An 11,113-nucleotide genomic window follows, 5' to 3' on the forward strand; every position below is an offset into this window, starting at 1 on the left:
ACAGAGAATATTTATGCTAATTAAACTGGATTCAAAGGGCCCATTTGGAGTCATCCCTTCAGGGTCACACTGCAGTCTGCAGCATTCTTCACTTTTACCACTATCCCAGCATAAAGGCAGAAAAGCACCGTGGACCTAGGGCTTCCCATTCGACACCCAGCTCAAAGGCAAACATGCAGAAATACAAGTCCTTGACTGACAAACGCCTATTGAAGAAAAGCAAACAAACCTTTATGCAAGAGCACTGAAACACTGAAAATCAGGAATGGCATTACCCATGAAGCAGCTAGTATACCAGTGCACCTCAAAAAGGTTATGAAGCAAGTATAACCCTAAGACATCAAAATAATGGGAACATTTGGCTCCTTCAAAGTGCTGTAACCTCATCAAAACACTCGAACCTAATTTGACATTTATATCTCTATAAACAATCTGTAAGCAAAAGCAAAGAAAAAACAACATTTGCAGTTCAGGGAAAGACATCAAAACAAACATGTCCATAGTACTCAAATGTTAAACTACATGTGGGAATCTGATGATCTTTTGAATGGCTGAAAGCTAGGACAGAGGAGAGGGCATCTTGTTTTTCAATTAATTATTAATCAATCTTTTCAGCCATCAAATCCCTGCAATGACTCATCCACTTGCTTTACCAAAGTCTAAATTGTTATGGAAAGACTGAAATTCCACCGGAACATTACCCTCCTGAGTGCAATACTTAACCCTGCATATGAAAAAGGATTTTCGTACATTCATTCCTCTCTCCCACAAAAAGATCAAATTTCCATTAAACCTGGAAAGAAAGATCACACACACGCACAAAAAAAGAAGAGAGAAAAGGCAAAACAGTATGTAGAATTTTACACTGAGAGGAACAAGAGAAGTTAAAGTCCCTCTCAGTTATTCATTTCAAAGCCAGTATTCTTCCAGTGACAGTATATGCTGCAAGCAATAAGAGAATTTACATCATCAGAAATTCTCAATAATCATGCCATTAAACAATACAATTCTTTTACGCTCATTCAGATAGTTCCTACTGTCGGTAAAGGAATTTAGTTTTATAGAATCATGGCTTGATAGGAGTTATCTTTTAAGCTTACAAAATTATGAACTTGATCCTACACCCCACATCCATGAAAACCTCTTTTCAAAGTTTAAAAGCTCTACTAAATAAACTAAGCTGCAAGACTGAGCTCAGTGGGTGATACCTATGTACAGAGCTTGCTCTTTTCCTGTGCTAAAATTATATCAGAACATTGCAACACATTTGCATACCTCCCACACGTAACTTTTTGCCAGCAGTAACAAGACGACATCAAGACTCAGAAAACGTACCAGACAGAGATAGGAGAGGATGGAGTTTCCTGCAGGAACACCCAGGCTGAAGTCCAGCAGCTCACAGGGAAGGTGCTGCCTTCCTATCATGCTCCCACTTACCAGTGTCAAATGTGAAACTCCACCCAGGAAACAAAAAGCTTCCTACTGTTTCTCTCCTCTACACAGCCTCCTGGCTACTATCAGAAAAACTGGTATCACTCCACCCTTTTTCCATAAGAATGGAACATTTTTCCCCTTCACATGTTCAGCCTTGGAGCTACCATGGAATAGGAGGAGGAGAAAAAAGAAGCCTCTGCTGGGTCATCTCCCCTAGTCTCTCTTGTATGGTTTTTCTGGAAGTATTTCTAGTGGCAGTCCACAGTGCTGCTGTTCATTTTAATCATGCAGAAGTAACATGAAATTCACATGACTATTGTCAGTTTTCCAGCCACACACATTTTGCAAAAACATCAATTAAAACAATCTGATCTTCCAGCTTTTACCTAGCAAAGCTATTAAAAAAAAAAAATCACAGACCTTTTGGACACATTGGTGCACCATTATTTTCAGAAAAGCTTTTTGTTAGAAAATAAAAACGCTGACAGCACTGAAGATTTCTGGCACCTTACTTCCTCATAAGATGCCAGTATAAAAAAAAAATTAAAAAATTTCATTGAGCCAAGTAAAAGGAAGTAATAGAAAATTACTATCAATCACAGGAAAATACCTGATCCACCATGAATAAAGTGTTACTAAGGTGTGAGAAAGAATTTTAGAGATTTTAGAAGTCAATAATAGAATCCAATGTTATCCACAAGGTGTGCTACACACTAGAAATTCCAGTGCTCAAATTGTATGGAGCCATGGTCTTCCCTTTGATTCTTTCTAGTGGCCCATTTTTACCAGTCTCACCCTACCATGACATCCCAATAGCAAAGCTCAGTTAAAATGCAAGTAGAACAAGACAATCTGAAATTCAGGGAAGTCTTAAATATTGCGCAGGAAAATTTGAAAATGAGCCCATACAAGTGAGACAGTGTAACAATAACTAAGAGTAAATACAATAACCCCAAAATCATTAACACACGTTTATTAATTAACATGTTAGCTGCAGGGAAAGTGCCTTTGTAACATAATTTGATGAAGACCCAACCGGAAATAAATGAAACAACCAAAAATTATTTTTGTTAGTATTAAATTAGGCCAAGTACACCCCACATACACGGGGATAAGGTACTACTCTAGGAAGCAGGCTTTTAGACACCAGCACTCTTAAGATCTAAATTACCATGGACCATGAAATGGAAAAATGCAGAACCACATGAAAGGAAGGCAAACCGTGCTTACAAAATAGCAGTGAGTCAGCTCCTGAGGACTGGCCTATGACTGCTTTGAAAACAAGACGCACACTCCTTATGTGCCCTCCAGTTGTACTGAATGAAAACGAGCCCATCCCCTAAATATGCTGTTAATATGGTAGATGACATTGCAGAAAAGATGTCAAGAAACATCAGTAACTCCACTTTACCCACTAGAACTTCAGAAAACATTTTCAACCAGCGCTGATCCACACAGCCTTTTAACCCTACACACACCTATTCATGCTTGGTGCATTTAGTAAGCACGAAACACTCATTTCCCTGGCCTCAGATCAATCCGTAACAGCTTATCTTGGGGACACCTCCAATTCTATAAGGTCCTTGAGATATTTTCTTACAGAAACTTTTTCTAAAATGCCATGACCCTTTCAGCCTGTCAAGTTCCATCATCTGTAATCAGACTATCTAGAAAGCCAAGAATAAAATTCAAGGCTTTGTGACAAGCTGTGAAGCTATTACTATTAATAAGCCATTTAATATCATATGGAACAATAAGTACTATGACTACACCAAGCATTTATTTGGAGAACACAACTATATTTGCTTTCACTCAAAAATCAAAGATAAATTGTGGGCTTTCATAACCCATTCCTCTTAGCAAGTGCCCTTGGCTACAAGCAGCTCTCTCCTCAACTACACTATAGCTCATTTTGTTGTTATTGTTTAGGGACTATCTAGGGGCTTTCTGGTTGTCTGCCCTTTTTTGCTGTTTACAGATGTTATTGGTGACTAGGGCTTTTCATGGTATATTGATTACTTCTGAGAGGAAAAAAATATATACAGTCAAAGAATTAATGCAGCACACACGCACAGAAAAAAAAAGTCCAGTAACTCAGCTCTATCAATATTACTTTGTTGACAAGTATTAAGGTGCTGACCACTGAATATCATACCAGCATACTCTGAATGGAAGCACCCTGTCCAACTCCTCTGAAAGAACAGAAACCTTGAAACCAGCTCATTTCAGGGAAAGGATTAAAGGTTGTTTTTTCAGGTGTCCTTCTTGCACACTGAATCCCTCTGCCAGACATTGCAGTTTATCATTGCTAAACACTTACACTGCAGAAGTACCTAGAGGCCTCAAGTAGGTCAGGGCCTCAGCATGCAAAGTACAGAACTGATGCATAATACTTGACAGCCCTTGCCTCATCATATTTTTCTATTTCAAGCATTCATCTTCCCACAGCTATTTGAACAACCCACACAAGCAAAAGAAACTCAATGACACTGCAAAAAAAAATAAAAAAAAATCACCCAAGTTCCACTACCAATGTATGTAAGTGCTATACAACAGAAAAGGAAAACAGATGTAGCTCTGCCCCTCATTAGAGTATTACACATAAGGATCTAGCTAAAAGTCAAAGCAAAGCAGGTTTGGGGCTTTTTAGGTTGGCATAGCTCCAACTATTCTAAGAAAGACAGAAGTGGATATTGAAACAAAATTTGGTAAATATTTATGGATGAGAGCTCCAATTCTCCTTTTCCCATCCCCTATATCCTAGACATACTCTTTTAGTGAAAGAAAGTTTCCCAGTTGTTGCCTTCAGACTGAATCCTAAATGAGACAGAGTAGGGGTGCAAAACCAAATGCAAAGAAAATTTACATAAGCTGCAGGGAGTGGAACTACAGCAGGGTTTGCATACCTTGAATTAGCTTCATTAAAGATGAAAAAATATGCAATAAATCTGAAATGAAGCTTAACAAGATAATGGAGTTCTTGGCAACCTGATTATTTTAACAAGTTAACAGCCAGTTATCACATATTATTTCAGTCTAAACACACATACCAGGACAGCACAATCCAGAGGAGTAGGCCAATATACTCCTATAAGATTAGTTGTGCTTTATGCTCCATGCTCTCCCTTCTCATACCTCCCTGCTTCATCACCGCCCACCTCTGTCTTCCCAGATATTCATCCAGATCCTGCAGAGCTTACCTGCAGCTTCCCATCCCATTCCCTCAGCTGAAAGGGAAAAACTGGCATTCCTGTGGACTTGACTGCAAGTCACCACCAATTAGCTGCTGCCCAGGGACTAGGGAGCACAGAGACTTGGGAAAAAACAGCCATTACTCATTAACCAAAAGGTGGTGTCTTGACAGGGGATTGCCTAGTTCTATCACAGCCCATTCCTTCTTGCATCTAAAGAAAAACCCATCTAACACCCTTATTTCAACAGCCCTCTCCATCTCATCCATGCCACAGGAATGCCTGCTTGCTCCCAACCTTTGGCAGCACTACCAGCATCCCAGCCCAGCATCACGGGAGGCAGCAAGTCACCACAACATACAACCTGCCAGAAAGGCAAAGCATGTGGGGCTGCCACATCCAACTGCAAACTGAACAGCTGGACCCCAGAGTGCAGCTCTGGTGCCAACAGCAATCTGGTTGGGGGGGTGGGATGGCAGTTGAGCTTTGCCTCTAAAGCCTCAAACCACAATGCTTCCTCCATCGGAAAGACTGAAACAGAAAAAACCCAAACCTGGGCAGTGCTCTCCTAACTACCGCAGAACTTCAAAACAGCACATGATGGCGTAGGAGGGAAGGGGCTGTACAGGGTTTTCCTTTTTTTACAAAATTTCTTCTCATGGAATTTTATTCCCCCCCCAGCGTTTCAAACATCAGTAATGTTAACAATCACTAAATTCCTTACATAATTACTTGAACTGCCCATAAAAATTATTTTGCAGTCTGCCTGAAAAAAACATTTTATTTCAAAAGGTAGCAGAATCGGTTTATAAGCAGAAAAAAAAAATCATTTTTTTTCCCGGCTCCTGCAGAACATAAGAGTTAATGGAATGGAAAAGAGACTTATGCCTTATTGATTAAAACAATTCTAATTATGCACAGAAGACCATTCCATGTTTCCAATAATACACTGACCAAAATGCATGAAATGCATAGTCAGATAAGCACAAAGTTTGGAGTTCATTGCTCAACACTGCTGCAACAAATGCCAGAATTTTATATATCCAGTCACTGGAGGCAGTGGAATGTTATTATAACTGCAAGCATATTCTAGGACGTGAAATAATAAATAAAACTAGAGAAATGTATTATTTATTTAAATTTAAAATTTTTCTAAAAGAGGCCCACGAAAAGTTGTGGACAGAGTAACACAATACTACAGCCAAACCACAGCAGCACTAAAATAATTGAGCAACAAAGAACAGTTTGTTCATTTTTTTCCCTTGCAAATCTCTCTCCCCCATTGTTACTGTCTGAGGTGCCAGGCAATAATGTCACCAATATCTTACAGTATGTCCTTTTTACCATCAAGTGCAAATACAGCATTACTAGACAACTTGTTAGGTGTTGGAAAGGCCAACTTTTCCCCAGCCCAATCTCTTCTGTGGTTTCTCAGTTGTTGGAAGTGTTTCACCTCTCTCTGAAAACAAATTAGGTACAGAGAAGGACAGACAGACCTTACTCTTTGATGCTGAACCTCACCATGCTGATTTAGGGCTCCAGTGTTCATAGTCAGCCTCCAAGAGAGCATGCACTCTGTGATGGTGCTCCCTTATCCAAGAGAATACCACCTACCAAATACAGTGGATGAAGCTGGAGGGAGCAATGTGATGAATCTCTTCCCATCTATCCAAAAGACACCTCCTCAGATTCCAGACAATAACTGAGAGCAGGCAGATATTTCAAAACAACATCATATTGTGTCAAAACACACGGCTAAGATTACTGCTGCCTACCGAACTCGATACACATCCAGTAGGAAACAGGTCTATACACATGAAAACAGTCAACGAGGCATTACTCCACTGAAGGTTTGAAGAGAGCACTGCTGCCTTTTGACCCTGCTCAGATTTTTCTCTGCAACAGCAAGTTCGCCGACAAACACCCGTGAGCGCCGTCTCCTTCCTCCCCCGCGCTGGTGCCGCCGCCCGCGGCCAGGCGGGGTTCAGGCTCGCAGAAGGACAAGCTGGCTGGAAGCAGCTCAGCTCACTGACACATGGCTGTGGGGACTGTCTTTTGCTATCAGTAATGGACGACTCTCCTGTCTAGGCAAAGAAATATGAGAGCAAAAACACTGAAAAGGACATCAAAGTAGGGCTATTTTCCAGTTTCTGTAACTAAGGATAACATTGAAAATTCTACTGGGAGGGCAGGAAGAAAGAAAAGATAACCTGACATGAAAATTGTAACACTGGAGCAAGATACACAAAAGTTCTTTTCATTGCAAAGAAGCAGTCAAAATGACATCTATATCTACACCTAAGGAAAACGTTGCTTTTGCCTTGAGGTGGCCTTGGCAATACACTGTTGCAATCAAAAAGCAGTTTATCATTTTGGAGGAAATTCAAATCAATTTAATTTATTTGTCAGTTAATAAACTTCTAATTTCTGCTTCTGATTTTGAAGACACACAGAGGGGAAACAGCCCTTGCCCTCCACTCCCCTCACCATACCTGCTCCTGGAAGTGGGGCAACAGGGACAGCACTTGGTGCTTCCTCTGCTGGTCACAGTCCCTGGAGAGTCTTCTGGCTCCCTTATGGCACACAGCAGACATTGTGTTGGTTGGAGAGATGGATGGAGCCTGTGAGGGGCAGCCCTGCCCTCCCTCCCTCAGCCCTTGTGAGCCCTTTGCCAACCACGTCTGACAGCAGCATCAGCACAAGTCGATATGTGAGTAGGCAGAGCTGCAGGGAGCCCCTAAACACGGCAGGAGCATGCCTCAGTATTGGATTAGAAGTTATCTGTGCATAAACACCAAGGAAGGTCTACCCTTTGAACACATCTGGAACCTTCACACCCCAGCCCAGGAGCTGGGGGACACTTTAAAACACACGGCTCTTCAGGATATCCACCTTTTGTCTGCCCTTTGGTAGCCATTGTCAAAAATTGATTTTCATAAGTGAGTTACACCAGGTCTCACCCTGTGCCACAAGCTCACACAGCTTAAACACACAAAATACAAAGGACCATCAGCACAAGCTATACCTGGCACTCACTCCATGAACAGATCAGAGCAAGCTGACAGGTTACCTCCTAATATTGACTTTGGTAACAATATATTTCCGTCATTAACTCATGGAGAGCTGATATACAGCAATTAAATCCATCAGATTTGCCTACCTCTTATATCGCACGGAGGAATTACATGCCAGAATGCCATTAAGGCAGGACACAAAATAACTAAGCAAATTCACCCTTCCTTGGGTCCCTTCATTCCTGCTTCCAGAAGAAGGGTCAGCACTGCTGCTTATTATGTGCATATAGTAAACAAATAGCTTATACAAACAAGTTGTTCTTAAAACAAATCAAAAGCACATCAAGTGAAACATGATCTAAAATAAGTCAGCAATGTTTTAGGATATCACTCTTTCCCCTGGCACTTGAGGATGCTGCAGCTGCAGAAATTCCTCTAAAAAAATTCAAAAGAGCTTAAAGCTTATTCTCCCACAAAAAGAGGTTTTCAGACACAAATATACACACACACTCCATCACAGTAACCAGACCAGAACACTAGCACAGGAAAGCCCCTAGCTATACTTTAACATTTTGTTCATTTAACTGTATCAGCCAATATTTTTTTCTTGCTTCCCAACTATGCCAGCAAAAACCCTACTGCAGAAGCCCTTCTAGTGGTTGCAAAATTCTTCTGCCTGTGTAAGTTTCTTTCACAGGACCTGGTTTAAGCAGCACCAGCTAAAAAATTCCTCTTGTACCCATAGAGGCACCTCTGGAGGAAGTGGTGAGATCAGGTAATGAAAGCATGCAGGTGGTAAGTGTGAAAGCAAAGGAGAGCATTGCATCAATCGAGCTTACATCTGCAGAAGAAGAGAGGAAGCAGTAACTGCCATCACACCACGTTAGTGCCAGCAGAAACTAAACTGCAAAGTCACAACACTTCTACAAGAAGTAACAGCAAGAAAACACTGCAGCAGGTCAGACTGACCAACTTTACTTTGATAGAGGTGACATTTTGTTTTCTATGTGGATTTTTGTCTCATGTTTTGTGTAATGTATAATCTTGAGAAACAAACGTTGCCTGAAAACATAAGTGTAAGCCATTCCATTTATGTCAAGTAGATACTAATGCTATTCCCCCCAAGAGATAAAGTGTCAGTTGTGTTAACTATTTCACTACTGATAAGATGCTTAGCACCATTTCTTTGCTAAAACCTACCTCAACTCCAAACCATCTGTAAAAGCCTCTTATAAGCAAAATCATCCATGTATTCTCCATCCAGTAAACAACTTTTCCACTCTTCCTAATGAGCATCCTTATAATACAGACTCATCCTGACTACATGAGAAGTACTCAATACTAAGAATAGAGAAGTGGAGGTTAGAAAACAACAAGAAAATTTAAGACAGATTCAGTACACTTCTAAAGATGTGCTTGTCTGTGTTTCCACTCAAATATCAGTCTTTTTTGTACTCCCTCCCTTTGTTTTTTTAAACCCCAGATCTGCAGCAGGTTATCCAGCCCGCCACATCACATCAACACAGAAACCAGTAAGGCCTGGCTGCAGAATTTAGGTCAGCTTGTCTGTAGAGTACATAAGGTCTTGCACACAGCCATGAATTTCCTAGTAATGCTTCAATAATCCCTCTTCATCCTGCTATGCAGCTATTTCACTAGTAGCTGCTAGCTTTCCTCTAACTCCCCAACAAAGACTCTCCACAGGAGGGATGTTTGCAGGCAAATGAGCCACTATCTCTTCCTTGGGAAGCAGGAAGCTGGTTGTTGAATCAAATAAATGCTGGTTCTTATTTCCCAAGACAAAAAAAAAAAAAAGTGAAGTATTCCCAATGCCTGCTAGAAAAAGACTCCCTTTTTTTAACCACACAAAGAAAGATATAGTCAGATAGAGATGGAAATTACCTCTAGAACATTAGGAATAATTTTCTTAACAGACTATTTAAACAAATCCTCACTGCTTCCACTTGGGCCAGTAAATAAAAAAATAACAAAAATGTGACTAATAAATTCAGACAGTCTAAGCACAGATGCGGGTATTTCTGGAGAGAAAGTATCACTCAAGGTAAAGAAATACTAACTCTTCAAAGAATTCTTCCCTCTAAAAGTGAATTGCATGCCACTGCCAACCCAAGTCCACATAAGCAGTAACCCGGTTCTTAAGGGATTTCTAAGGGTACATAAAAATATGCAAAATATCTTCAGAACATGGTCCTCAGAGCAGAAGCTCCATATAAACTGGAAGATAAAGTTACATAAGAAAAAAAAAAAACACAAAAACAAATCAAATACAATAAATCAAAACCTTTAACTTCTCTGTCTTCATACAAGATGAGCCAAACTAAATCTTCTCAAGTATGACAATATGAAAGATATGAATGCAAGAATAAATACCAATTTCCATGGACAGTTATAGAAATCTCAACAAATAAAAACACTGTTAGCAAGCTGACAGTCAGTTCTGTCTAAAACCCATGAGGGCTGATATCTCTCTGTGCTCCACGGTTCCCACATAACATTGTGCTCCTCAAAAGCTGGCGCTTAAGTCTCCCTACTAGAAGAAAGAATAAAGCTGAGGAAAAAAAGTCTTTCCCCTCAATTGCTCTTCAACATTCAAACATTTTTTAAGAGCATTCCTAGTCCATTCTTTCCAACTCACATGAAGCCTAAAAATAGGTGTTTGCAAACACGTACTGAGGTGTACTGCACATTAGATGTGTAAATCAAATACCCCAGAAAACATTTCTTTATGTTTACCTCAGATCTGTTACAGAACTCGGACGTATAATATGCACCCATGCTAGGCCCACAGATGATGTGGTTGTCCTTACTGGGCCACTATTGCATCACACGTTAGCAAGACCTTTAAGGAACTATTTTTATAACTAATGATCATCCATAACTTCAGCTTGGCATCAGACAACTTTTGCCATTACTAGCTCAGTACCTGATCAGGCTGTGCTTCTCCACCTTCCTCCTCTGGCTTCAGCTGGGCTGAGTGCTGGCTCCTGAAGGCTCCAGTGACAGGAATACCAAGCCAGGCTCTGAAGGTCACTCTCTCATTTTGACAAGCACCAGAGACTCTTCCTGTATAAAAACAAACTGCTGTTAGTAAAACTGGCCAGATAAAGTATTTATGGTAGCAGGGTGTCAGAAGAATGCCATTCTGCAACACAGAAGCGAATGTTAGTCATACTTCTGCTGACAGCACTTCATCTCTGGGGAAGACTTAACACATCCCTATTTTAATAATTTCAGAACTACTCTAAATGAGTTGTCCTGTTCTTGAAGAGCATAGATCCCAAACCAGCAATTTGTCATTTCCCACATATTTTCTCAAACATATCGGCTTATCCTAACTTAACCAAGAACACTGCTATTTCTACATCATCACTTCCCTATACCACCACAAAAGCCAGACCCGAACCCAATGATGTGGTAGCTGCACCCTGTATGTGCTACACACAACCACTTTGA

General features: G+C 40.6%; 1 protein-coding gene across 6 annotated transcripts in view; it reads right to left on the reverse strand.

Annotated features, from left to right (window-relative positions):
* Positions 1-10,725, reverse strand: part of LRRC8D (leucine rich repeat containing 8 VRAC subunit D) — a 40,817-nt gene extending 30,092 nt beyond the window's left edge. Inside the window, exon 1 of one of the 6 annotated variants that reach the window (XM_018072130.2) lies at positions 10,584-10,725. The gene's annotated coding sequence lies outside the window, so the exon portion shown is untranslated. Of the gene's footprint in view, positions 1-1,335; positions 1,444-4,634; positions 4,651-7,117; positions 7,193-10,583 lie in introns of those variants that run through there. The other 5 variants (XM_018072129.2, XM_018072135.2, XM_008921903.3 and 2 more) reach the window with 5 other exon arrangements.
* Positions 10,726-11,113: the final 388 nt, after the last annotated feature.

Source organism: Manacus vitellinus, unplaced genomic scaffold (assembly GCF_001715985.3).
Source record: "Manacus vitellinus isolate BGI_N305 unplaced genomic scaffold, ASM171598v3 scaffold_21_pilon, whole genome shotgun sequence".
NCBI lineage: Eukaryota > Metazoa > Chordata > Aves > Passeriformes > Pipridae > Manacus > Manacus vitellinus.